The following is a 25,159-nucleotide window of genomic DNA, read 5'->3' as shown; positions in this document are numbered from 1 at the left end:
TGAGTACAGTATATTTCCTTTTGTTCTTGGGACAAGCTTTAGCTTGGGCCTGTCCTCTTCAGAAGCCAAGTGATCCCTTGATTTTTGATGAACCCGGACGACCGTCCTCCGCAATTTCCAGCATTTTATGGCTTTGGCAGGGCTCACGGACTGTAGGCTAGTATGTGGTGCAAGTCTGCACACTTTCCTTGGAACTTAAATGGAAATACAAGGCCTTGGCAGGGTCTTTTGGACTGGATTAAGGACGAGCTTGCATCTTACGAATTGCCAACCTCTCTTGACTATCTGATTTCCTGTGGATATCCATTTCCGTGAACGCTCCCAAGAAAGGAACAGGGCCGTTGGCTGGTTATTAGGTTGGCTCCAAGCGCCCCCTGTAGCTACTGAAGAAACAATGCAGCTCAGACTTTCTTGCCTCTTTTCAGAGGAAGTTTAAGAATTATATGGGCAGTCAGGCAATTTGCTTGTCTCTTGTACAAAGTGTTCAGAAAACACTGGGTCCTTCTTATAACTGTGCAGGAGAGGCCAAGTAAGGTTCCATCTTGCACTCTCCTACCACTGCTGGACATTAACAACTATTCTGTTTCTTTCTGCCTAACTGATTAGTGACAATTCCTGCACTCTTGGATCCTGGAGCTGCTGGGAACATCATCTCTTCTGCCCTTGAAACCAGATGGGAGGTGCCAGTTTCACCCTTGGAAAACTCACTGCCATTGATGGCAGCAGGATTCCTGGTGGTACGTTTCAATACCGCGTTACTCCATTAACTCTCCAAGTAGGTGCTCTGCATAAAGTGGAAATATATATTAATTTAAATCATTAGACCCTCCTCTTCTCCTGGTGTAGTAGGATTGTTCTTTGTGGAAATAGAATGATGGAACTTTTTGGCCATGTATTGACTATTATGGTCTTGATTCATTCATCATTAAGAATCTCTATTCTCTCCCTTTAATAACTGGATTGTTTGAGTGTGCTAAGGGAGCTACTATCTCCACTACATTAGACCATTGTGGAGCCTATAATCTAATCTGTACTTGCAAGGGAGGTGAATGGAAAATTGTTTTTAACACTACAGACGGCCACTATGAATATTTGATAATGCCTTTTGGGCTTTGCAGTGTGCCAGCGATTTTCCAAAGTTTTGTTAATGAAATCTTCCAGCATTTGCTCTACATGTGTGGTAGCTTATTTAGATTACATCCTAATGCTTTATAATGATCTTGCCACATATTGTTCCCACGTGGCTAAAGTTCTTTCTCATTTACTGAAACACCGAGTTTATTGTAAACTTGACAAAATGCATTTTCGAGCAAGAGCAGATGCCCTTTCTCCATCATATATTATGTAACCGAGGTCTCCAAATGGATCCAGAAAAAGTCTGAGCAGTGTTAGATTGGCCACAGCCCTCTAGGCTGAAAGCCACCCAATGTTTCCTTGGCTTTGCCAATTATTATTGAAACTTTAATAAAGGGTATTTTATCCAATCCAATCATCTTGCTCACTAGAAAGGTTTCTGAAACCAAATATTACCTACTTCTGCTTCAGAGGCTTTCCTGTCCCTTAAACAGGCTTTTTCTTCTGCCACAGTTCTCAAACAACCTAATACATCTCAGCCCTTCTTCCTGGAGGTTGGTGCATCATCCTTTGGAGTCTGAGCTATTCTCTCTCAGAGGTTCCCTTCCCAGAAAGTTACATTACTGCAGTTTTGTCTCTCTCAAATTCCTTCCTGCTGAAATTAATTACAGCACTAGGGACAAGGAACTCCTTGCCATGGAACATGCCCTTGAAGAGATACCGCCTTGAAGGGTACATTTTTCCAGTTACAGTATACATGGATCACACAAATTTCTTCAACAACCCAATGTTTGAAGCCCTGACAAGCCAGACGGTCTTTGTTTTTTTACACATTTTAACCTCCATATAACATTCAGTACTGGAAACAAACATCGGAAAGCTGATACATTGTCCTGTTCCTTTGAAGGAGAACCAGATGTGGACATATCGGAAAATCATCCCAATGTTTGGTTGTCACTTCCATGGTTCTTTAGGTTCCTACTCCTCAACACAAAGCTTTAATTTCTCTCAAGTTTCATAAGAAAATTCTACACTGGGCATAGTCCTCCCATTTGTCTGGACACGCTAGTTCTCGTAAAACCTTGGAACTGATTTGTCAGGACTTCTGGTGGCCGACTCTTTGCCAAGATGTAAGAGATTTGATTTCTGCTTGTCCCACCTGTGCTGAATATAAAGTTCCTCACCAACTACCCCTTGGACCTTTGCACTCTTTGTTCATACCGATCAGACCATAGACCCACATTGTCATAGATTTCAAGCTACCAAACTTCCACCTAGTATAAAATGTAACACCATATGGGTAGTGGATGATCGGTTTTCAAAAATGGAATACTTCAGTACTCACTTTGACTGTTTTGTTCATCAGATACATTTTTCGATTACATGAGGCTCCCCAAGAGATTATCTCTGACTGTGGGGTACAATTAATATTGGAGAGCTTTATGTAAACATTTAAACATCAAACTCAATTTTTCCATGACCTATCATCTCCACTCAAGAATGGTTGAACTAGAATATAGAAACCTTTCTGAGAATCTATACTTCTTCCAACCAGGACAACTAGGTAAATCTTCCATGGGCAGAATTCACATTCAAGAGACTTCTTCATATACTCCCCTCTTTATTGTGTGTGGTCTCCATTCTCTACTGATGAAACTGTCATCCTTCCCTTCTACTGAAACACCTGCTGTTAATTCCTTATGTCGGAATTTATCTAACATGTGGTCTAATGTAGTGAAGAAACTAAAAAAATCCTCTAATCGTTACACATTTATTTCAGATAAAAAACAATGGGCCATTTCCTAATTTAAAAGTAGGGGATACAGTGTGGTTATCAACATGGAACCTGTGTTTGAAAGTACCTCGTAGGGACAATGCACCCAGGTACATTGATCCATTCAAGATTTTTCAAGTTATAAATCCGGTGGCAATCAGAATTAAGTTTCTGTCATATCGTCACATTCTTAACACCTTTCATGTTTCTTTACTCAAACCCCTCGTTATCATACAAGTACAAGCATCGATGTTCCTGATGTATTAGTTCCAGTATTCCTAGTATCTGCCCCTGATATCTGCTTCTGCTTCCGGTATCAACTCTAGTCATCAGTCCTCACTTCGGTACCTGCACAGAGAGCCGTGGCCTGCGTGGAGTTATCAGAAAAGATCACAACTTTTTGCAGGGGTTCCTGGTGAAGACCTACTCAACATTAGACTCCGTGCCTCCAATGTGGGTAGCATTAAATCAGGTGGATCGCTTAGAATCCAAAAGTCCCACTGCGTTTTCCTGCCAACCTGGTCCAGCTGCATCTTACATTCCTGTTGCCATAGAGATCTCTGCTCTGCATATGACTACCAAGTCCTCTGTGGTGCCCACGTACTTCAATTAAGATACCATTACTCAAGATGAAGTTCTGGGGAGAGCCACATCCTGTGAATATATCTGGTGTTATGGGAACGGGGGTCACTAAAGGTGGAGCTCTTGTCTATTACAGGTTTTGGTAACTTAACCAGTATGGTGATTCGTGGCAGGTTTATGCATAATTAGCTCGAATGATTTTCCCTTATGAACACATAATAAAATAGTGAAATTACATAGTGTCATTTAAACAAAATAAAAAATTACTTCTTTCATCTACCTGTCACACTGCTAATGTACTGTAACCATCTTAGCCCATCCAGTTAATATTACATTGAGTTCAACATGTTAATTTCTGCTTTTCATGCATCCATTCCGGACTGTGATTTATATTTCTACATGTGTGTCAGACAGTGCTGAGCATATACGTATGTTTGCTCAATATGGCAATGGGTGCTGGCCCATACTAGGAAGCCTGGTGCCAGTGACTGCTTTACGTCATAGTGATGTGGCCTGGAACCAATGCTTCTAAGGTAAATTCTGTATAAAGTTCATTGTGGAAGACTGCTAAGGGCTGGCATATTTCAGACATAACATTAATTTGAAACAGATGGAAATGCAAAGAGAAGAGCCTAGATAACTACACTGCTTGGATGAATCAGGCAAGTTTTTGTAGCATTGAGCAAAGCAGTGCGTTCACTGACAGTCATATATTCCATTACTGAACACATACAAAATAAGCCATGTGACACACGTGATATTGCTACTCTACAAATATAAGTTACATTTTATAGAAGTGTGTGTATATATATATATATATATATATATATATATATACATACAGAGACCACTATAGTATACAGTATGTATTGTATAAGTATATATAGAGAGAAAGATAGAGAAAGAGAGAGCCAGGTACCGTCATCGCACTCTCCCTGCTGTGCATGGATGGCTGCCATCTCTCCCTGGTCAGGCGCGCTTGTTGCCTAGCAATGGGACGTGACTTCTGCTCTGCCATCCCAGGAACTTCCGAGCATGCGCGCCCCATTGCCAGACAATGGGATACGATTCTACTCGTGCCTAACTGGGATCCTTATATAAGGAGGACTCTGGCACCATTAGTGTGCCAGAGTATCAGGTCCACCCTAGCTCCAATGCTTCTACCAGTTCCAGTCTCCTACACCTCTCCTGCTCCAATTGGCTTGACTTCTCTGTTGTGACCTCGGTTAGGCTCTAGACTTCTCCCTTGGATCCTGATTTTGTCTGTGTTTCCTGACCGGCTCTAACCTTTGACTTCCCTGACCACTCTCTGCATTCTGATTCAGCACTGTATACCAGCTTAACTTTACCTAGGATTGTCTGACCATGCTTCTTCACCCACCTGTTTCTCCAGAGGCTGTCTTAGAGGACCACAACCTGCACGTCCCACGCATCGAAGCCCATACCTCCTTGCGGGGTCCCTGGTGAAGACCGGGGGCGTGTTAGACTCCGCGCCTCCACAGGTAAACAGGCTCCATCCACTATTCCCTCTTGGTTTTGTGACACTGCCAATCCACATGCAGACCATATATATGCAAACCAGCTAATTAAAAAAAAAAAAAACTACCACTGCTGATTGGCGGTGACATGAATGCACTCTGCCCACAACACCTATATGTATAAAATTCATACATAGAGGTGTATGGATGTATGGAAGAGAAAAAAAACAAGGAACACAAAATATGAATCTATACTTGAGTAGCCACAAAAACTATTGAAATGGATGTGTGGGGTTGAGGACAATAATGACCGAGAGACTAGTGAATTATTATACCTCTGTGATTATGTGAAGAACATAAATCAGATCTGGTCAATTCTAGTCATAAATGTACAAAATCTTAAATGAACACCTCTATCAGAGAATGCCACAATAAACGTTTGCTTACTCGGTAACCAAACATATTGAATAACTTACATTTACCAGATAAGGAGCAGTCATTTATATGATGATAAGAGGCAAGTGCTGCAAAGACTCAGATAATACCTCTTTTACAATTAAAATGTCCGATAAGAGTGTAATAATGCATAATAAACAGTGGGAGACTTCTGTGTGTTATACAGATTTGTGTACACAATTGAAAGGCTCACCACTGCCATTATTTATTTACACAAGAGATGAAGCTGTTCACAATGGGCTTATGTCTGAGATCGAGGCAGGGTACCAATCCGTTATATCATTTTTGTTTTCTCACCTCTCTATACTATTTCTTTAGGAAACGTATACACTTTGTTGGCCTTTATACTGATTACATAGATTTAAAGGATATATGCACCCATAGTTAATATTTAAATGGTAAGCCCGCTTCCCTCCAGCTCGCCAAACATTAGTGGTCTGATGTCTGAAAGCCCTAACGTTAAAAAGATACTCATCCATTAATAGGGCTATCAGGCATTGGCAATGTTTTTCGCCTATAGACTCTTCAAGGGGTCTATTTACTAAACTGCGGGTTTGAGAAAGTGGAGATGTTGCCTATAGCAACCAATCAGATTCTAGCTGTCAGTTTGTAGAGTGCACAAAATAAATGACAGCTAGAATCTGATTGGCTGCTATAGGCAACATCTCCACTTTTTCAAACCTGCTTTAAGTCTCATGTATTTAATAGTATATCCAATTGTGTAAAGCACTACAGAATACTGTGGAATAGTATCATCATCAGCTATTTATATAGCACCACTAATTCCACAGTGCTGTACAGAGAATTTACTCACATCAGTCCCTGCCCCATTGAAGCTTACAGCAAAAAAAACCATTCAAGATGTGTCATTCATTACATATAGATAAGTGTAACATTTAAAACAGCATTGACACAGAGGGTCTGGTAATAGGGCTCAGGCCACTCTCAGCGTTGTACTGTTTTTCTTCTGTTTTGCAAAATATGTTGTGTGGGGCGTTCACATTTCCCCTGTACAGCAGTCTAACTTGTCCGTTATCATTTATTAGTTTTTTTTAAATACGTTTTGATTTTCTAAAAATATTATTGGGTTGATTACATTTACATACAGTGCGTCATTAGAAGGGTGTTGGATTGTTTTACCTTAATTCCAGACCATCAATTGTGTTATGTGGGTTACATTGCTCCAGAAAAAGAAAACAAACACAAACTTTCTTTGAAATGTCAGAAAACTTTACTCACATTCTTCCATCCTCTACAAAAGAACAGGTTCAGCTGTGCTTTCCGCAGACCGGTTGTTATGACAAGAACCTCCATTTCTTATCATTTGAAGGGGGGGTTCTCGCTCATGTTGATCTCCACATATTAATTAATAACGCTTAGCTGGTTTTATATACAATACTCGTATAATATACTCATAACTGGCGTTGCATATTATCATGTACAAATATATTACATTATACTTTATCTATTCACATATATATCTATTATATTCTTCTCTTGGGGCACTAATTCGCTCATTCGGCCTCCAATACTACCTCTACGCTGATGACACCCAAATCCATATCTCTTCCCCTGACTCCTCTCCTTCTGTACTATCATGTGTAACCAACTGTCCTTCTGCTATCTCCACATGGATGTCCCAACACTACCTAAAGCTAAACATGTCTAAAACAGAGCTTATTATCTTCCCTCCTGCAAGAGTCACCACCTGCCCTAAAATCTCCCTCATTGTCAATAACACCACAATTTCCTCAGTCTCCCAAGCCCGCTACCTTGGTGTCACACTTGATACCGGCCTCTGCTTAATTCCTCACATACAGACTCTTTCCCAGTCCTGTCGACTCCACCTTAAAAACATTGACAGAATACACCCTTTTCTTACTCAACGTTCTGTTAAAACTCTTGTCCATTCTCTTATCATCTCCGGTCTTGACTATTGCAACCTCCTGCTATCTGGAATTCCTCACACCAATATATCCAGACTTCAATCCATCCTAAATGCTGCTGCAAGACTGATCTTCCTCTCTCACCACTCCACATCTGCTACTGCACTTTTCAAATCCCTACCCTGGCTCCCTGTGTCCTCCAGAATCAAATTCAAATTACTCACCCTTACCTACAAAGCCCTCAACGGCACTGTCCCTTCATACATCTCACATCTCATAGCAAAATACTCTCCCTCCCGCTCTCTTAGATCTACCTCTGACCTGCGCCTTGTCTGGTCTCTTGTAACCACCTCTCACCCCAGCCTACAAGGCTTCTCCCGTGCTACTACCCACTTATGGAATTCCCTATCACACTCAATCAGACTTTCAAATCTTTAGATGCTCTTTGAAAACCCTTTTCTCTTTTTTAGAGGTGACCTTATCCTCGATAACACTATTCACAATAATGCACCCTCACAACTATCCCAATTTCCACTCTGAAACATTTACTCCTCTTGTGTCAACTGTGCCCTCTTCCACTTAGAATGTAAGCTCTCTAATGAGCAGGGTCCTTCATACCCTTTGTTTTCATGTCCATGTTTATTTTGTCTACCTTGTATGTCTCTGTTATATATATTGCCTGTCTTCCCTACTGTACGGCGCTGCAGAGCACTGTGGCGCCTTACTAATCTACGATAATAATAATAATATTTGTCTATTGTACCATTTTGTCCAGATGATCTAACAGTATTACACTTAGAGTTACACTTGGAACTGTTCAACAAATATGTTTTTATAGTTTATCATAGAGAATATTAACACATTAAACAGTTTATGTGATCCCAATATGCAAACAAACTGGTGTATATAATAAAATGTCGTATACAATAACCTACTGGTAGAAAATATATCATTGATGAAGTTGTGGTAGTCTTTATAGGAATTAGGTTTTAGGTTCCAAGAATTTTCAGCTTGGTGTAAATGGAGAGAGACACCTTGGATCCAATCAAAAAGTTCAGAAATCAGGGAAATGGGATAGAGATTTTTTAATGATAAAAGTACAATAATAAGCTGAGGGCCTGAGAGTGTGGTCTTCTTTGCCAACAAAAAAGAACCCTGCACCAGCAGTAGATGACGACATCAATGTCTTAATGTATTCAAACAATGCTTGAGTTTTTAGAATGGACAATGGATAGACCCATAATCTGGTAAGAGCGGTACCAGGTATCAAGCCAATGACACAATTGCAAGGCTCATAGGGCCTGATTCATCAAGGCGAGCATATTGAGTGTTTGTTTCGTAATTCGGGTCTGCACACGCCCGAATTCAACAAGGAGCAGATTTGAAGATACGTGCGCTGATGAATTCTGGTGTAGGTCTGCTGTGCTCTACTGCACAAGACAGTGCCGGATACCTTCAATACCTATGTGGAATATAAATTAGCAAAAGAACGTACAGAAAAAATGATTCAATTAATGTCATCAGGCATCAATGACAAAACAGTTTAAAAAAATTATCTTTTTTTTAACATATTTGAAATACATTTATTAGGATGTTCTTAATGTCTGCTGAACATAAAATACATTTTTACAGTTACTCCTGATTGCAAACCTATGTTATAGCATGCATACTAGACTGTCATCGCTAGTAATCAGGGCTTAGACTAGTCCTGTAGCTGGAGCATGAGATTCAGTAGAAAAACTTTGCAATACCGCTTCCCCACCCAAATCACTCCCAAAATTCATAGGCTGAAATAAATGCCCTTTTCGTACGATGATGGATCTGACGTGGCTGCGTTTACTGGCGCATGAGCGGTTCTGGCCACGCACAGAGCAATTTTGCGAAGCATATGCACAAAATCTGCAGATACATCCCTTAATGAATCAGCTCCGTAAAGTATATCAGCCTTTCATTTCCAGAACATCTGCATATAGATGGTAAAGGGAAGGCAGTCTTGGAATAATTTCTACAGCGGCAGGGATGAGATGGTTTTAACTTCTTCCAGACAACTAATGAAACAGGAATAGTCCCAAGAGAGGATTTGTCCAAAATCCCAGCCCAAAGAGAGTGCAGCCAGGGCAAGCCAAGTAACAAAGGATTAAAGGCTTTTGAAGCATTATCACAAAAAAAATTAAAACAATGTGTTCCTGATGAATAACCCAGAGTTAAATCAAATTAATGAATGAAATAAATGATGTAATAAAATCAGTGCCAAATTATGCCCACTCTTATGAATAATTAAAGTCATAAATGAGGCTTATCATTTTTGGGGAAAACCAGAAAAGTTGTATTTAATAAAATCGGTGGTTATAAAGCAGTGGGAGGTTAGCCTTCGATGTGACACCTCTTCCAATTTTTTCTGCTACTCTGAAAACCTTGGGAGAGGCAGCTGCGCGCCAAGGTCGCAGAGGCGTCTGCCAAGAGCAGACAGTAGGCTCACACCTAGATGTACGCTGGACGGGGTGGATCCAGTGCACTTTGTGCTGACCACTTGCAGAAGAGAGCTCTGTGAGATGATGTGAACTGAACCTGTCCTAGATACTCAAGCAGCTAGGAAGGTGTCAAATAAACTGGTTGCAGAGACACAGAGCAAGTGGTTTAAATCTCCTCCCTGGGGTGCCGCTGCGATCTCACAGGGGTGCCGCGGCCAGGGCCAGTAATAAGCAAGACGGGGCACTACTTGGTAATTATTTTGGCTTAAGGGTGCCTTGACAAAATTATGGAGAGCCTAAGAGTGCCTCGAACTGAGAAAATTTGGGATCCAGTGGTGTAAACTTTAAAAGACAAATATTGTGTAATCACTAATAGATTAGATAATCTAATATTTTCTTTTAAATTCAGTTTCCTTTTTTTTTCATGCAGCATCAAATTTTTTTTACTACCTCTGTTACGTACATTACAAAACACTGTGGTAGTAATCCTCTTATCCTGCAGGACAGTCAAGCAGTAAAAACAAATGATGATAATTGTTTAAATCAAAACATACATCACCATGACGATTCTGGTCACTTTGTATAAATTGCGGTAATCCTTTTCAAACCTTATTAGTGCCTACATGTAAGCACCATTTTACTGTTATATGGCACCAATTAGCTGGAAGTCACTGCTGTCTTATCTGGCCTGTGCACTGCTATCTCTGGAAGTAAACAGGAGCTTTCACTGAGGAGACAATGTTGAAATATTTCTCTTATCAGAATTCAACTTGACCTGATCATTTACATATGTTCTGCAGGAAATGAGACACAGACTGGGGATGGCTAAATACTGGGCTGCTATTCATTCCTTCTCTCCCATGGGCCTACTACAATATCTGCAGGAAAAACTCACTGGTCTATTTGCAAAACAAGGACATTAATTGATATTAATTGATAGTATGTCCTAATCAGCTATAAATTGCAGTAAATTGTGTGATAGTTTGCAGAAATTATGAACGATTTGCCTGTTTGCTTTGATATCAATTCAAGAAGACTTGTAGATGTCAGGAATAAATGTCCTGTACGTAGTTGATAAAAAAAACAAACCTTTAAATTAATATAAGCTATATGACCTTACCTGGCTGTGCACGCTGGTCTCCTCAAAGCCTTCTTAGCTGAAATCGATGCTGAATAGTCCATTATAGGTCTACAGCGGGATTTAACATTGCAGTTACTCTGCCTGGCCAATTAAAACTATAGCTAGCCAAGTTAACCAAAATGGTGTTAGAATTGTCTGATTTAAAGTAAGTGTTTCAGAGTCAAGTTCACAACTTTTACTTTTAAAAAATGTACAGCTTTGCCTGATCATAGAAATTTATGGCTAAAAAGCACATAAGAAATCTATTATTATTATTATTACCATTTATTTATATAGCGCCACTAATTCCGCAGCGCAATACAGAGAACTCACTCACATCAGTCCCTGCAAGAGAAAGCTGTAAAAGTTGCAAGAGACCATGTGCAAAACAATAAATTAGAGGTTAAGTGGACGTACGTGGATTAACTGGAATTGGGGTAAGGGTTTTATTTGAAAAATAGACCCTCTCCGATCAATGGTTAGTTACACTATCTAGGAGAGTGTATCTGCTACCCTTTCCTGCCAAGTTTGGATCTTCAGTGGGCCCCAATCCCTGTATCATCTGCCTGGTTTGAATTGTGAATAAAGGCATGTCCGTGTTTTGAGGCGAGCAGCATAGGAAATTGATCTAGTCAATCTAAAACATACATGTTTCCATAGACAGCAATAGGAAAAACACTGCCACCGGGGTCAGGAAATAATCATGATCGGAAACCTAATTATATTGTTCAAGATATTATATAAAGTTATGTACACATAACGCTCCTCCTCCGCATCCCCTCTCTGACGTGCCCTACACTGGCTCCCCATCCCCTATAGAATCCTTTTCAAACTCCTGACCACCACTTACAAGGCTTTTTCCCAGTCTACTGCCCCTTATATCTCTAACCTCCTCTCCATTCACACTCCTGCCGGCTCCCTGCGTTTGGCCAATGACCGTCGCCTCTCCTCCACTCTAATCACCTCTTCCCACTCCAGAATCCAGGACTTCTACCGTGCAGCCCCCCCTTCACTGGAACGACCTCCCTCGCTCCATCCGTCTGTCTCCCAATCTAAGTTCCTTCAAACGGGCACTTAAAACCCACCTGTTCCTTAAAGCCTACCATGCTTCCACCTAACCCATTATCCCCTCTCTCCTCCCGGTCCCTTACTCTCTCCCATATACGTCAACTGACTCCCTTTGTGCCTGAGTCTTGTTCACCCTCCCTTAGGATGTAAGCTCATTTGAGCAGGGCCCTCTTCCCTCCTGTATACATAACTGTTCTTCTGCTCCGTCCTTACTGCATTAGCATGCCTGGAGCCTCTGATGTTTTGGTATTTATTGTTTATTGTTCAGTTGTGTCTTACCCTGTATAGTCTACTGTTTGTGCAGTGTACGACGCTGCGGAACCCTTGTGGCGCCTAACAAATAAAGGATAATAATAATAATAATAATTAACACATTTACATAAAAAGGATAATTGAAATGATTAATCACAATAATAATAATTATTATTTCATACACCTGTTTATCGGTTGTTTTGTACATTAGAATACATTAATTTTGGTTTATTTGCCTTTTTACTATAATATCAGAATGTTTTAGTGATTTACATGTTCAGTTTTATAACGTGCTATTTAGTTTCTGAGATCGAGTTCAGGATTTTATTTGTATCACATAAGAGAAGGAAAGTACTAGTAGGAATCTGCAATGATAAACGTATCTGTCTTCTGCTGTCCGTCTCCAGTACAACAAATCAGTAGGATCCATGATGAAACGGACGCAGCAAACTGTGTTCTGGTTGCAGAAACAGAAGCACATATTATAAACCATTTAGTCCAGAGTTTCCCAATATTTTGGTATAGCATTCCCCCTTACAGTGGTAAACGTTTGCTAAGTACACTGAATTGTGTTGAAATTTACCCAAATACCCACCAAAATGTATCAATGTATTCTATTTACCCAGTAATATTTACTAAAAAAACAACTACTACTTGTATCCCTATTACTTTTGAATGTTTTATTAATTCCTAATAGCAGTAATTATCTAAAGTGCAGAAGCACAGTGCAAATTGTCTTTTGTGACATCATCTTCCTACTGTTGGGGCAAATGCTCCCTCTATTATGGGCAAGCGGCTAGACGTACAGGCCAAGATGGAAGCGTCTACAGAAGTTTTGGGAATTGGGCAGGTCAGGGGCATCCCTTGACCAGTGCAGTTTAGGCTCCTGAGTGTCTTGTTTTGCACTTAAGTGGAAAAAACAAGCTATCACTTTGCCGAATGGGATTACTTAAATAGCTTGTAGGGATAGAGAAGGCACATAAGGAGGCATTCAGTGTTTGTTTAGGCCACACAGCCTTTATATCTCCGAAAGAGGTCTTGAATTATCTGAATAGACAGAGGTGCCAGAAACTCTCACCTTACCCTATAAATTTTACCTTATACCAAGGATTTGACACCTATTGTGGAGTAATAAGTGTATCTATGGGCACCACGGTGGCTAAGTGGTTAGCACTTCTGCCTCACAGCGCTGGGGTCATGAGTTAATTTCCTGACCATGGTCTTATCTGTGTGGAGTTTATATGTTCTCCCCGTGTTTGCGTGGGTTTCCTCCGGGTGCTCCAGGGTCCTCCCACACTCCAAAAACATATTGGTAGGTTAATTGGCTGCTACCAAAATTGACCCTAGTCTATGTGTCTGTCTCTCTGTGTGTGTATGTGTGTGTTAGGGAATCTAGTCCGTAAGCCCCAATGGGGCAGGGACTGATGTGAGTGAGTTCTCTGTAAATCGCTGCGTAATTAGTGGCGCTATATAAATAAACGGTGATGATGATCATCTAGTTTTCTCGTCCATATGTCATGTTCCTTCCATATTAATAAACATGCCGTTATAGAACTTTGTGACTGACCATGACAAGGAACCACTGGCACTGGTCATTCTGGAAAAGTAATACGTCCTTCTGCTAGTAGAGCATATAATGGTCCTGGGATGGAGGATCACAGAGTAGGGGTCATCAGTTATTGCCGGACATGTCTCATGGTACGTGTGCTAGTAATATATCCAGGGGTGGAATAAGGGAATGGGGGGTATAACAACACATTATGGATCCTCCATCACTCCCTCTCCCCATCCTAAAAATCCCTAAACAGTAATGTGAATAAAGTGATTTTCTTAACAATAAGTCAACATTTTGAACTTTTCATCTTGAAAAAAGTCCCTGTCTGCTTCATATACACTTCAATCCAATATGGTCAAGTTACTGTACCGAAATTATTGGAGGGCTTTCCTTTTTTACTAATTAAATTTATACAAATACCATTCTTGAGATCATTATCATACTCAAACACATTGGGCCTGAGTCATTAAGGAGAGCAAGGCAAAAAAAGGAGTAAATGTTCTCCAGGACAAACCATGTTACAATGCAAATGGTGCAAAGAAGTTTATTATTTTGCACATAAGATAAATACTGGCTGCTTTTTCATGTAGCACACAGATACTTGTTAGCTTAATTATTACACAGAAATGTAAAGTTGATCTAGGACATGTCCTACCCCAACTATAAATCTGTCTCCACATTTTAAATTTACCTCCCCCTCCAATGCAACATGGTTTTGGCCAGGTGCAAAGTTTCTCATTTTTTATGCTTTGCTATTAATGAATCAGGCTCATTGAGTAGTTTAATGCTGGCACAACACAACACCACACTTGCCTACTTTTTAAATCTGTACTCCGGAAGATCAGAGTACAGATCATGTGACAGAGAATAGGAGGGGCGTGACTATGTCATTACGTCACTATAGACCCGCCCCTACTATAAATTAACAGGTAATCAAGGTATTGAATAGCGGGGGCGGGGCTTCATGATGAGATTGAGCCATTGGTCAGTGTTATAACCAATGATGGTCCCTGAGACTTATCATTGTATGCCCCTTATTTCCATCCATGCTAAGCCTGCTCCTTATTCCTTTCATTGTACTACTGTTGGGCTGTCACTGATAGCCCTGCCACTGTCCTCCATAAACAACAGAAAAATAACCGCTGCACCAATTAAATACACATTGTGAGACGAATATCTTTGTAAGTCAATGCAATATATATATATATATATGAGGGTGCTGCCCATTACAGATCCCTTTATAAATACGTATATTCTTGAAAAAAAGAGAGCACAACTTCTAACATATACAATACGTAGTCACCTTCATAAAATACTTCTATTTAATGCATATTCTAAAACCAAATGTAACAGTAAAAGAATAAATTAAAAAGCCAATAAAACAATTGACCAATACCAATGTACTAAAAAATGTCCGAGTCCAAGACCAGTGGTAAGTTCAAAAAAGTTCACTTTAGTTCATCCTATTGGCCCTAAATTGTGACGTCACTACACCGGAAGTTGTGCGCACAACCCAGCGTACCTGAAGTTTTCATGTGTTCCAAGCGACTGGAACGCACGCAGCTTAGTACGGATAGCGGGACTGGCACAACATACGCAGCTCCGGTTTAATGAGTAATTTGGAGAACGTGGATGAGAAAAGTGAATGGAATTTGAGACCGATTGGATATATGTAGCTGTGTACCACAGTGAACTTTTTTGAACTTACCACTGGTCTTGGGCTCAGACATTTTTTAGTACATTGGTATTGGTCAATTGTTTTTATTGGCTTTTCAATTTATTCTTTTTACTGTTACATTTGTTTTTAGAATATGCATTAAATTGAAGGTTTTTTTTTGAAGGTGACTACGTATTGTATATGTTAGAGGTTCTGCCACTGTCCTGAAGACAAGCAGTGTTTCCTTAAGTCTTCACAATATATACATCAAGTTCTATTAAGTTTACAACATTTAGAGCTCTACAACCAGCCCTTTCTGTATCCCCCCGACTTACCTAGAGGTAACCCAGCTAGGGCACACAGCATGTCCAATCCCAGATCATGTGCACAGGAGCCCTAGAAGATGTACATATCTCCAGCACCTCCTCTAGCCTTTTGTAATTGCACCCACACAAATTAATTCTATTAGTTGCAATCCCCTGGGACTAGGAGCTGCCTTAGGATGTACCCGGACATGGGGAACAACCCTCCCGCCGGCTTCTGGCTCCCATCTCTATCCTATGAGAATAAAGAGGAAGGGACAGCAAGCCATGCAATAAGGTGCTACACTTGTGAGTCTGGAGCAAGGCGCAGACATAAACCGATTAAATGGTACATGGCAAAGTAGGGAAAGTAGCAGCTTGAAAAAAATGTATGGCAAATGGGCCCATGAATGATCGATGTTCTGCACCTGTGTACATGGGACTTTGGCAGAGCACACAAACCCCCAAACTGCTGACCCCCCCCCCTGCGACTACAGTAGTTCTGCCATTAAACATATCACATTGTTATATTATCGCATTATACTGTAATTCTGCTTATAAGCTAAAAGTTACCATATTAAAGAGTAGCCCATTCAGAGTACATTTACATATTAGATATATTGTAATATGAGAGAAGTTAAATAACACGATATTCAGTGTATATAACGTAAGCTGCAAAAGTGGTGAAGGACACATATGTTTCTGGAGAATATTTATGTTAAATAGTTATTAGGTCTGGCTGTGCCATCTTGTGGTCAAGTGATGTTATTACATGGCCTGGAATGTACATAGGTGCATTTGTAGCTGGAAAAAATCATATGAAATGCACTGTTCTATACAGCTGACTACTACATTTAACAATTTATAAAATGCTTATAAAACAATATGAACATGTCCTCACTCCTCCGCGGTCGGGCACCATCTTAGGTCCCGGTTTGCACATGCGCAGACCCGACTTCTTCTTTAACACCTCCTCTCTTTCCCTATTGGTCCTCTGACTGCCTCCCTCTACCTAAGGCACATTCCTCCTACCTTCAGTGCCTGTTCTTGATCCTCATTCCCTTTGGAACTAGCTGTGGATACAACCTCCTGGCGTTCTGTCCTGCTGTCTGATCTACCTCCACCATTCCAGTGGCAGTATCCTGCAGTCTTCAGACCATCCCTACAACCTTCTGGCGTTCTGTCTTGCTGTCCGCAGATCTACCTCCACCATTCCAGTGATAATATCTTGCAGTCCGCAGACCATCACTTCAACCTCCTAGTGTTCAATTCTGCTATCCGCAGATCATCTTTCCACCTTTCCAGACTATTGCATCTCCCTACTTGTGTTTTCCCCATTGACCGGAGATCATCGCTCCACCACACCTGTGTTGCTGAATTCCGCTGATCCCGCCACACTCTCCAGAGCGTCATGACCTGTGTAGCGGAAGCTGCTAAAACCGTACCCTCTTACGGGGGTCCCTGGGGAAAACCAGCCGCTGCGTTAGATTCCGAGCCTTTGGTGAGTAACGGCTAAATTATCAGGATCCGTGATTCCTAGCTGCCCGTGACAGTAAGAACAGGCCATGACGGACCCCATCGCGGAACCTTCAGCGAAAGACCTACTGCAACACCTGGTCGTTCGAGTGGAACAACAGGATGCTATTCAGCGGCAATTATTACAGTGCTTCCAATCCCTGGTTACTCAGGTGGACTTCCTGCAAAGGGCAGCTTGTGCTTCACCCCCTGCACAAAACTCCCCTGTGGTTCCTCAGGTCTCTGAGCAGCTCTCTGCGGCTGCTCCCTCTACTTTACATTTGCCCTCTCCCTCCAAATTTGGTGGGGATCCAAAGTCCTGTCGGGGCTTCCTTAATCAATGTTCCATCCACTTCGAACTCCAACCTCATCGTTCCAAGGTGGCATATATTATATCATTTCTCTCCGGACAGGCTCTGGCATGGGCCTCTCCCCATTGGGAAAGAGACGATACGCTATTAAATGAAAGTGCTGCCTTCATGGCCACATTCCGGAGAATATTCGATGAACCCGGTCGGGTCACCTCAGCCGTCTCTAGCTTCCTTCGACTATGTCAGGGGTCACGCTCCGTAGCGCAGTATGTGATCCAGTTCCGCACTTTATCCTCGGAACTTCAGTGGAATAATGAGACTCTAGTGCAGTGGTCAGGGAACAGGGGTAAATTACCCCAAATGGGGTAAAAATGAAATTCCTAGGGGTAAAATTCCTGCCGATTCACATGCTGTCAGTTGGATTGTAGACCCCTTTAAATGTGAAATTGCTGCTGTACCAGAAGAGCCTCAAGGGTTGGCAGAGGCACTTCTTGAGCGTCGATGCAATAATGAAGCATGTATTGCATTTGAAATCAAAGCAGATCTGTCATATTTTTGGATGTTAACAGCTGCAAAGGCATTCAAAATTGCACATGAGGAGGCAGTCAAAATGTTGCTGCCTTTTGCAACAACCTACCTTTGCGAACAAGGATTTTCCACTCTAACGAACATGAAAACAAAGCAGAGAAATCGATTAGATGCTGAAGACTTTCCAAATTGCTCTGACATTAAAATGCCCCATTATTGATGCTCTCGTATAAAAAATGAAGCAAGAAGCAACATCATTTCTCCAAAACCTGAAGTTTTGAAGTTGAACTTTTCAAAGAAATTTTGAATAGATTCAATAAAATTTTGAATTCCAATAAATAATAATATATGATTTCCTTCCTTTCAAATCAAGGGGGTAACGTCGGTGTATCTAAATATATTTAAGGGTGAAAGGTAAAAAAGTTTCCTGAACCCTACTCTAGTGACTGCTTCAAGGACTATTGGACAAAATCAAAGTCGTTCTGGCCTGACAGGAGTTACCATCCACCCTGGATACCTTAATTTCCTTGTGTAACCGCGTTGACTTGAGGTTCCGTGAGAGAACCTGTCAGGCTGGCACCCAGCTTTCAACACCCCCTTCCTCCGGTGGAGCCCATGGAGATGGGTCGATCACGATTAAAGTTTGAGGAGGGAGAGCGTCACTTGAAGAATAAATTATGTATCTATTGTGCCGATCCTGGTCATAAGCTTAACTCCTGCCCTAGGAGGTCGGGAAATGTGAGGCCCTAACCTGTTCTGGGGAGGTCAGGCTGGGGTCTTTGGAATCCTTTGCAATCTGTTCGGTCTCTAAGATTTGCTCCTTTCCTGTCACTGTCATCACAGCCATTGATGGATCACGAATTCCCAATGGAATCATCACTGAACGCACCACTCCCCTCTCTCTCCAAGTAGGGCATTGCATCGGGAACAAATCTCCCTTTTGGTTCTTCATTCTGCTACCAGCTCTCATGTTCTGGGTCTTCCCTGGCTCCACTCACCACAAATGGATTGGAGTTCACCTCAAGTTCTATCTTGGGGGCCTGCTTGCCACCAGAGATGCCATTCCCGAGTTCTTCCTTTTAAACTGACTAGCACGTCTCGGAAGCTTCCTCCGCCCAGTCTTCCTGTCCAGTACTCTTCCGTCGCTGATGTAATTGACAAAGTGCACTCGGAGTGGCTTCCTCCCCATCGAGCTTGGGATTGTCCCCTGGACCTGCAGGCTGGTAAGATTCCACCTAGAGGTCAAGTATATCCACTTTCCTTTCCTGAGACCCAGGCTATGTCTGACTACATTAAGGAGAATCTTCAGCGTTGTTTTATCAGATCCTCTTCTTCTCCAGCCGGAGCGGGGTTCTTCTTCATTAAGAAGAAAGACGGAACATTACGGCCCTGCATCGATTACCGGGGTCTCAACGCCATAACCATTAAGAAAAGTTACCCAATTCCCTTAATCACGGAACTATTTAATCGCATAAGGGGAGACCAAATTTTCACCAAACTGGATCTTCGCGGTGCATACAATCTTATTAGGATCAAGACTGGAGATGAGTGGGAGACAGCCTTCAACACCCGGGACGGACACTATGAATATCTTTTTATGCCGTTTGGTTTGTGTAACGCCCCAGCTGTCTTCCAAGGTTTCGTGAACGAGATCTTTCGGGACTTACTCTACGTTTGTGTGGTCTATCTGGATGACATCTTGATTTTTTCTCAAGACATCCCTTCTCACAGACAACATGTTGCAGAACTACTCTCTAGACTCCAGAGGATCCAACTATTCTGTAAGTTGGAGAAATGCTCCTTTGAACTCCCACAAATTCCCTTCCTGGGCTACCTGGTGTCTAGCCTTGGTCTTGAGATGGACCCTGAGAAAGTGAGAGCTGTCTTGCAATGGCCTCTACCCATCGGTCCAGCGCTTTTTGGGCTTTGCCAACTATTATCGGCGTTTCATTCAAGGGTTCTCCACCATCGTTGCGCACATAGTTGCCGTTACTCGCAAAGGCTCTAACACCAAGCAATGGCCTCCTGACGCTCTACGGGCTTTCCAATTTCTCAAAGAAGCATTCTCCACTGCTCCCATACTTCAAAAACCCAACATTTCTCTTCCTTTTTTCCTTGAGGTTGACGCCTCCAATATCGGTATAGGGACTATACGGTCTCAAACGTTTGTACAGAACAAGCTCCATCCCTGTGCCTTTTACTCCCGGAATCTACTGCCGGCTGAGAAAAACTATACTATTGGTGACAAGGAACTGTTGGCTATGAAGGTGGCTTTGGAAGAATGGAGATACCTATTGGAGGGAGCACGCCATCCTATTACTATCTTTACCGATCATATACATTTACTTTATCTGCACTCTGCCCAATGTATGAACCCCCGGCAAGCGCGATGGTCGCTGTTCTTCTCACTTTTTGAACTTATTATCACCTTCCAACCTGCTTGAAACAAAAAAGCAGATGCATTATCCTGAGCCTTCAGTCCCACCTCTGACTCGGAAACTCCACGGGAGTATCCAGTTCTAGATCCTAGCTGTGTTCTATTTTCCGCCTCTACTCCCAGTACTCCATCTTAGGCAAAACCTTGGTGGCTCCTCAGCTCCGAAATAGAATTCTTTCCTGATATCACTCCTCTCACTTTTCGGGCCATGTTGGAATTTGGAAAACCTTAGAGATCATTTCCCGAAGTTATTTGTGGCCTACTATCTGAAGTGACATCAAGGATTTTGTATCTGTTCGTGATATTTGCGCTCAATTCAAGTCTTTCCATCTAACTCCGGCTGACCTTCTTCAACCTCTGCCTATTCCTCTCAAGCCATGGACACATTAGCATAGATTTTGTTACTGATCTACCCAGCAGAAGGTTTAACACCATCTGGGTAATCGCAGACAGGTTCTCCAAAATGGCCCATTTCGTTCCTCTCGTGGGCCTGCCCTTCTCCCCCAACCTGGTGGACTATTTAATCAAAGAGATTTTTCGACTTCACGGATGTCCCTCTGAAATCGTTTCGGACAGATCTACCTACACCACTCCAGTGGTAATATCCTGCAGTCCGCGGACCATCACTACAACCTCCTGGCGTCCTGTCCTGCTGTCCGCAGATCTACCTCCTCCATTCCAGTGGAAATATCCTGCAGTCCGCAGACCATCACTACAACCTCCTGGCGTTCTGTCCTGCTGTTCACAGATCTACCTCCACCATTCCAGTGTTAATATCCTGCAGTCCGCAGACCATCGCTTCAACCTCCTAGTGTTCAATCCTGCTATCCGCAGATCATCTTTCCACCTTTCAAGTTGTAACTGGTTGCAGTCCGCAGATGCTTGCACCTCCCTCCTTGTGTTGTCCCCATTGTCCGCAGATCATCACTCCACCATACCTGTGTTGCTGAATTCCGCTGATTCTGCCACACTCTCCAGAGGCCTGCAACCTGCGTAGCATAAGCTGCTAAAACCATAGCCTCTTGTGGGGGGCCCTGGAGAAGACCAGCCACTGCGTTAGACTCCGCCCCTTTGGTGAGTAACAGCTAAATTGTCAGGATCAGGGTCTGTGATTCCTAGCTGCCCGGGACAGTTCCATTCCAATGCAGAGTATCCTATAGTCTACATTTGGGCAGGCAACATTTCTTTCATATGAGGCATCCCTATGCTTTTTTCACCAGTTTTTCAGGGACGTCCAGCCTGTCTCAGATACAGAAATCTGAAACAGCTGCTATGGCTGGAGTCACCTTTTTCACTTACCAATGAATACACCTTTTCTGCCACCACAAAAGATTTACTATGGAGTCCTAACGTTCACAAAAAACACTTATTAATATTATACACTTAAATCACATACACATGTAGCATCAGCCTCACTTGCCTCACAGCCTTCAACACCCGGGACGGACACTATGAATATCTTTTTATGCCGTTTGGTTTGTGTAACGCCCCAGCTGTCTTCCAAGGTTTCGTGAACGAGATCTTTCGGGACTTACTCTACGTTTGTGTGGTCTATCTGGATGACATCTTGATTTTTTCTCAAGACATCCCTTCTCACAGACAACATGTTGCAGAACTACTCTCTAGACTCCAGAGGATCCAACTATTCTGTAAGTTGGAGAAATGCTCCTTTGAACTCCCACAAATTCCCTTCCTGGGCTACCTGGTGTCTAGCCTTGGTCTTGAGATGGACCCTGTGAAAGTGAGAGCTGTCTTGCAATGGCCTCTACCCATCGGTCCAGCGCTTTTTGGGCTTTGCCAACTATTATCGGCGTTTCATTCAAGGGTTCTCCACCATCGTTGCGCACATAGTTGCCGTTACTCGCAAAGGCTCTAACACCAAGCAATGGCCTCCTGACGCTCTACGGGCTTTCCAATTTCTCAAAGAAGCATTCTCCACTGCTCCCATACTTCAAAAACCCAACATTTCTCTTCCTTTTTTCCTTGAGGTTGACGCCTCCAATATCGGTATAGGGACTATACGGTCTCAAACGTTTGTACAGAACAAGCTCCATCCCTGTGCCTTTTACTCCCGGAATCTACTGCCGGCTGAGAAAAACTATACTATTGGTGACAAGGAACTGTTGGCTATGAAGGTGGCTTTGGAAGAATGGAGATACCTATTGGAGGGAGCACGCCATCCTATTACTATCTTTACCGATCATATACATTTACTTTATCTGCACTCTGCCCAATGTATGAACCCCCGGCAAGCGCGATGGTCGCTGTTCTTCTCACTTTTTGAACTTATTATCACCTTCCAACCTGCTTGAAACAAAAAAGCAGATGCATTATCCTGAGCCTTCAGTCCCACCTCTGACTCGGAAACTCCACGGGAGTATCCAGTTCTAGATCCTAGCTGTGTTCTATTTTCCGCCTCTACTCCCAGTACTCCATCTTAGGCAAAACCTTGGTGGCTCCTCAGCTCCGAAATAGAATTCTTTCCTGATATCACTCCTCTCACTTTTCGGGCCATGTTGGAATTTGGAAAACCTTAGAGATCATTTCCCGAAGTTATTTGTGGCCTACTATCTGAAGTGACATCAAGGATTTTGTATCTGTTCGTGATATTTGCGCTCATTTCAAGTCTTTCCATCTAACTCCGGCTGACCTTCTTCAACCTCTGCCTATTCCTCTCAAGCCATGGACACATTAGCATAGATTTTGTTACTGATCTACCCAGCAGAAGGTTTAACACCATCTGGGTAATCGCAGACAGGTTCTCCAAAATGGCCCATTTCGTTCCTCTCGTGGGCCTGCCCTTCTCCCCCAACCTGGTGGACTATTTAATCAAAGAGATTTTTCGACTTCACGGATGTCCCTCTGAAATCGTTTCGAAAAGATCTACCTCCACCACTCCAGTGGTAATATCCTGCAGTCCGCGGACCATCACTACAACCTCCTGGCGTCCTGTCCTGCTGTCCGCAGATCTACCTCCTCCATTCCAGTGGAAATATCCTGCAGTCCGCAGACCATCACTACAACCTCCTGGCGTTCTGTCCTGCTGTTCACAGATCTACCTCCTCCATTCCAGTGTTAATATCCTGCAGTCCGCAGACCATCGCTTCAACCTCCTAGTGTTCAATCCTGCTATCCGCAGATCATCTTTCCACCTTTCAAGTTGTAACTGGTTGCAGTCCGCAGATGCTTGCACCTCCCTCCTTGTGTTGTCCCCATTGTCCGCAGATCATCACTCCACCATACCTGTGTTGCTGAATTCCGCTGATTCTGCCACACTCTCCAGAGGCCTGCAACCTGCGTAGCATAAGCTGCTAAAACCATAGCCTCTTGTGGGGGGCCCTGGAGAAGACCAGCCACTGCGTTAGACTCCGCCCCTTTGGTGAGTAACAGCTAAATTGTCAGGATCAGGGTCTGTGATTCCTAGCTGCCCGGGACAGTTCCATTCCAATGCAGAGTATCCTATAGTCTACATTTGGGCAGGCAACATTTCTTTCATATGAGGCATCCCTATGCTTTTTTCACCAGTTTTTCAGGGACGTCCAGCCTGTCTCAGATACAGAAATCTGAAACAGCTGCTATGGCTGGAGTCACCTTTTTCACTTACCAATGAATACACCTTTTCTGCCACCACAAAAGATTTACTATGGAGTCCTAACGTTCACAAAAAACACTTATTAATATTATACACTTAAATCACATACACATGTAGCATGAGCCTCACTTGGCTTCGTAAATTCACAAAAAATCACAGAGAATATGCTAAATTAAATGTATTATGAAAAATGTTTCCAAGGCTTAAGTACAAAACAGTTAATAACAAGACATACAAAATAAGTTTCAGAAATAAAACCAGAGTCATTAACTTACTAGTTTAAGACTTGGCGTGAGAGTATCCTTTAAGAAAAATTATTCTAACCTGGCCATAGAATGAACAACATTACTTGGTAGGCAGCTGATTTTTAACTTTCCTCACACTGTCCACACCTTTGAAAATTAACTCTCCCAATGTCATGGCAGAATGACACAGGGCTTTTGAAATGACTTATTTATTTCCTGAGATATAGGTCTGGCATCTCAAAGGACAGAATTTCTCACCCCTGCTCTGGCTGTTTACATACCCTCTATAAAGCCTCAGAGATGTTATCAGTACCTGGGCCTGGTTACTTTCAAAAGACTTTTGTCACTTTCCCAAGTTAAACTCATGCCATTCAGCAAAGCACATGTTGACCTTATTTTACAAGGTTACATACAACATACAGGTGGTCATTCATGAATATTCAAGGGAAAAGTAACAATCAGTGATTAGGGGCAATGCATAATCGCCACACCCCACCAGCCCTTTTGTCAGGACAGAACAGGTAATCCAAATATTTCTGGTATTCCCAGTTTGGCCTACCAGAGATTGGTTTTCATTAATCATTCAGTTGCACAAAGGCCCAAACATCCCCTAGGGCCCTACAAGGACTGTTTCCAGGGCACTTTGGATTTGTTAGACACATTACCCCACTGCATGGATGGGAGCATTAAAAGAGTTGCTAAGAGATTTAGCATTAATATCACCCACAAAGACTTTGATGAATGTTTCCTTGAGGCCCTGTACTAGGGCTAGATATTGCACGATGATCAGAGAATTTCACCATTGGCGATCTCATTCAAATTTCGCTCACATCTTGACCCTTCTGAATTTAGCCCT

The 25,159-nt window shown here is 42.4% G+C and overlaps 1 long non-coding RNA gene across 1 annotated transcript in view; it reads right to left on the bottom strand.

Moving 5' to 3' along the window:
- Positions 1-8,317: 8,317 nt before the first annotated feature.
- Positions 8,318-25,159, bottom strand: part of LOC142140909 (uncharacterized) — a 53,732-nt gene continuing 36,890 nt past the window's right edge. The window contains exon 3 of the long non-coding RNA XR_012688586.1: positions 8,318-8,712. This is a non-coding gene — a long non-coding RNA (uncharacterized LOC142140909). The remainder of the gene's footprint in view (positions 8,713-25,159) is intronic.

This window comes from Mixophyes fleayi, chromosome 2 (assembly GCF_038048845.1).
Source record: "Mixophyes fleayi isolate aMixFle1 chromosome 2, aMixFle1.hap1, whole genome shotgun sequence".
Lineage (NCBI taxonomy): Eukaryota > Metazoa > Chordata > Amphibia > Anura > Limnodynastidae > Mixophyes > Mixophyes fleayi.
Note: the sequence above shows the minus strand (reverse complement) of the source record. Positions and strands in the feature narration are given on the sequence as shown.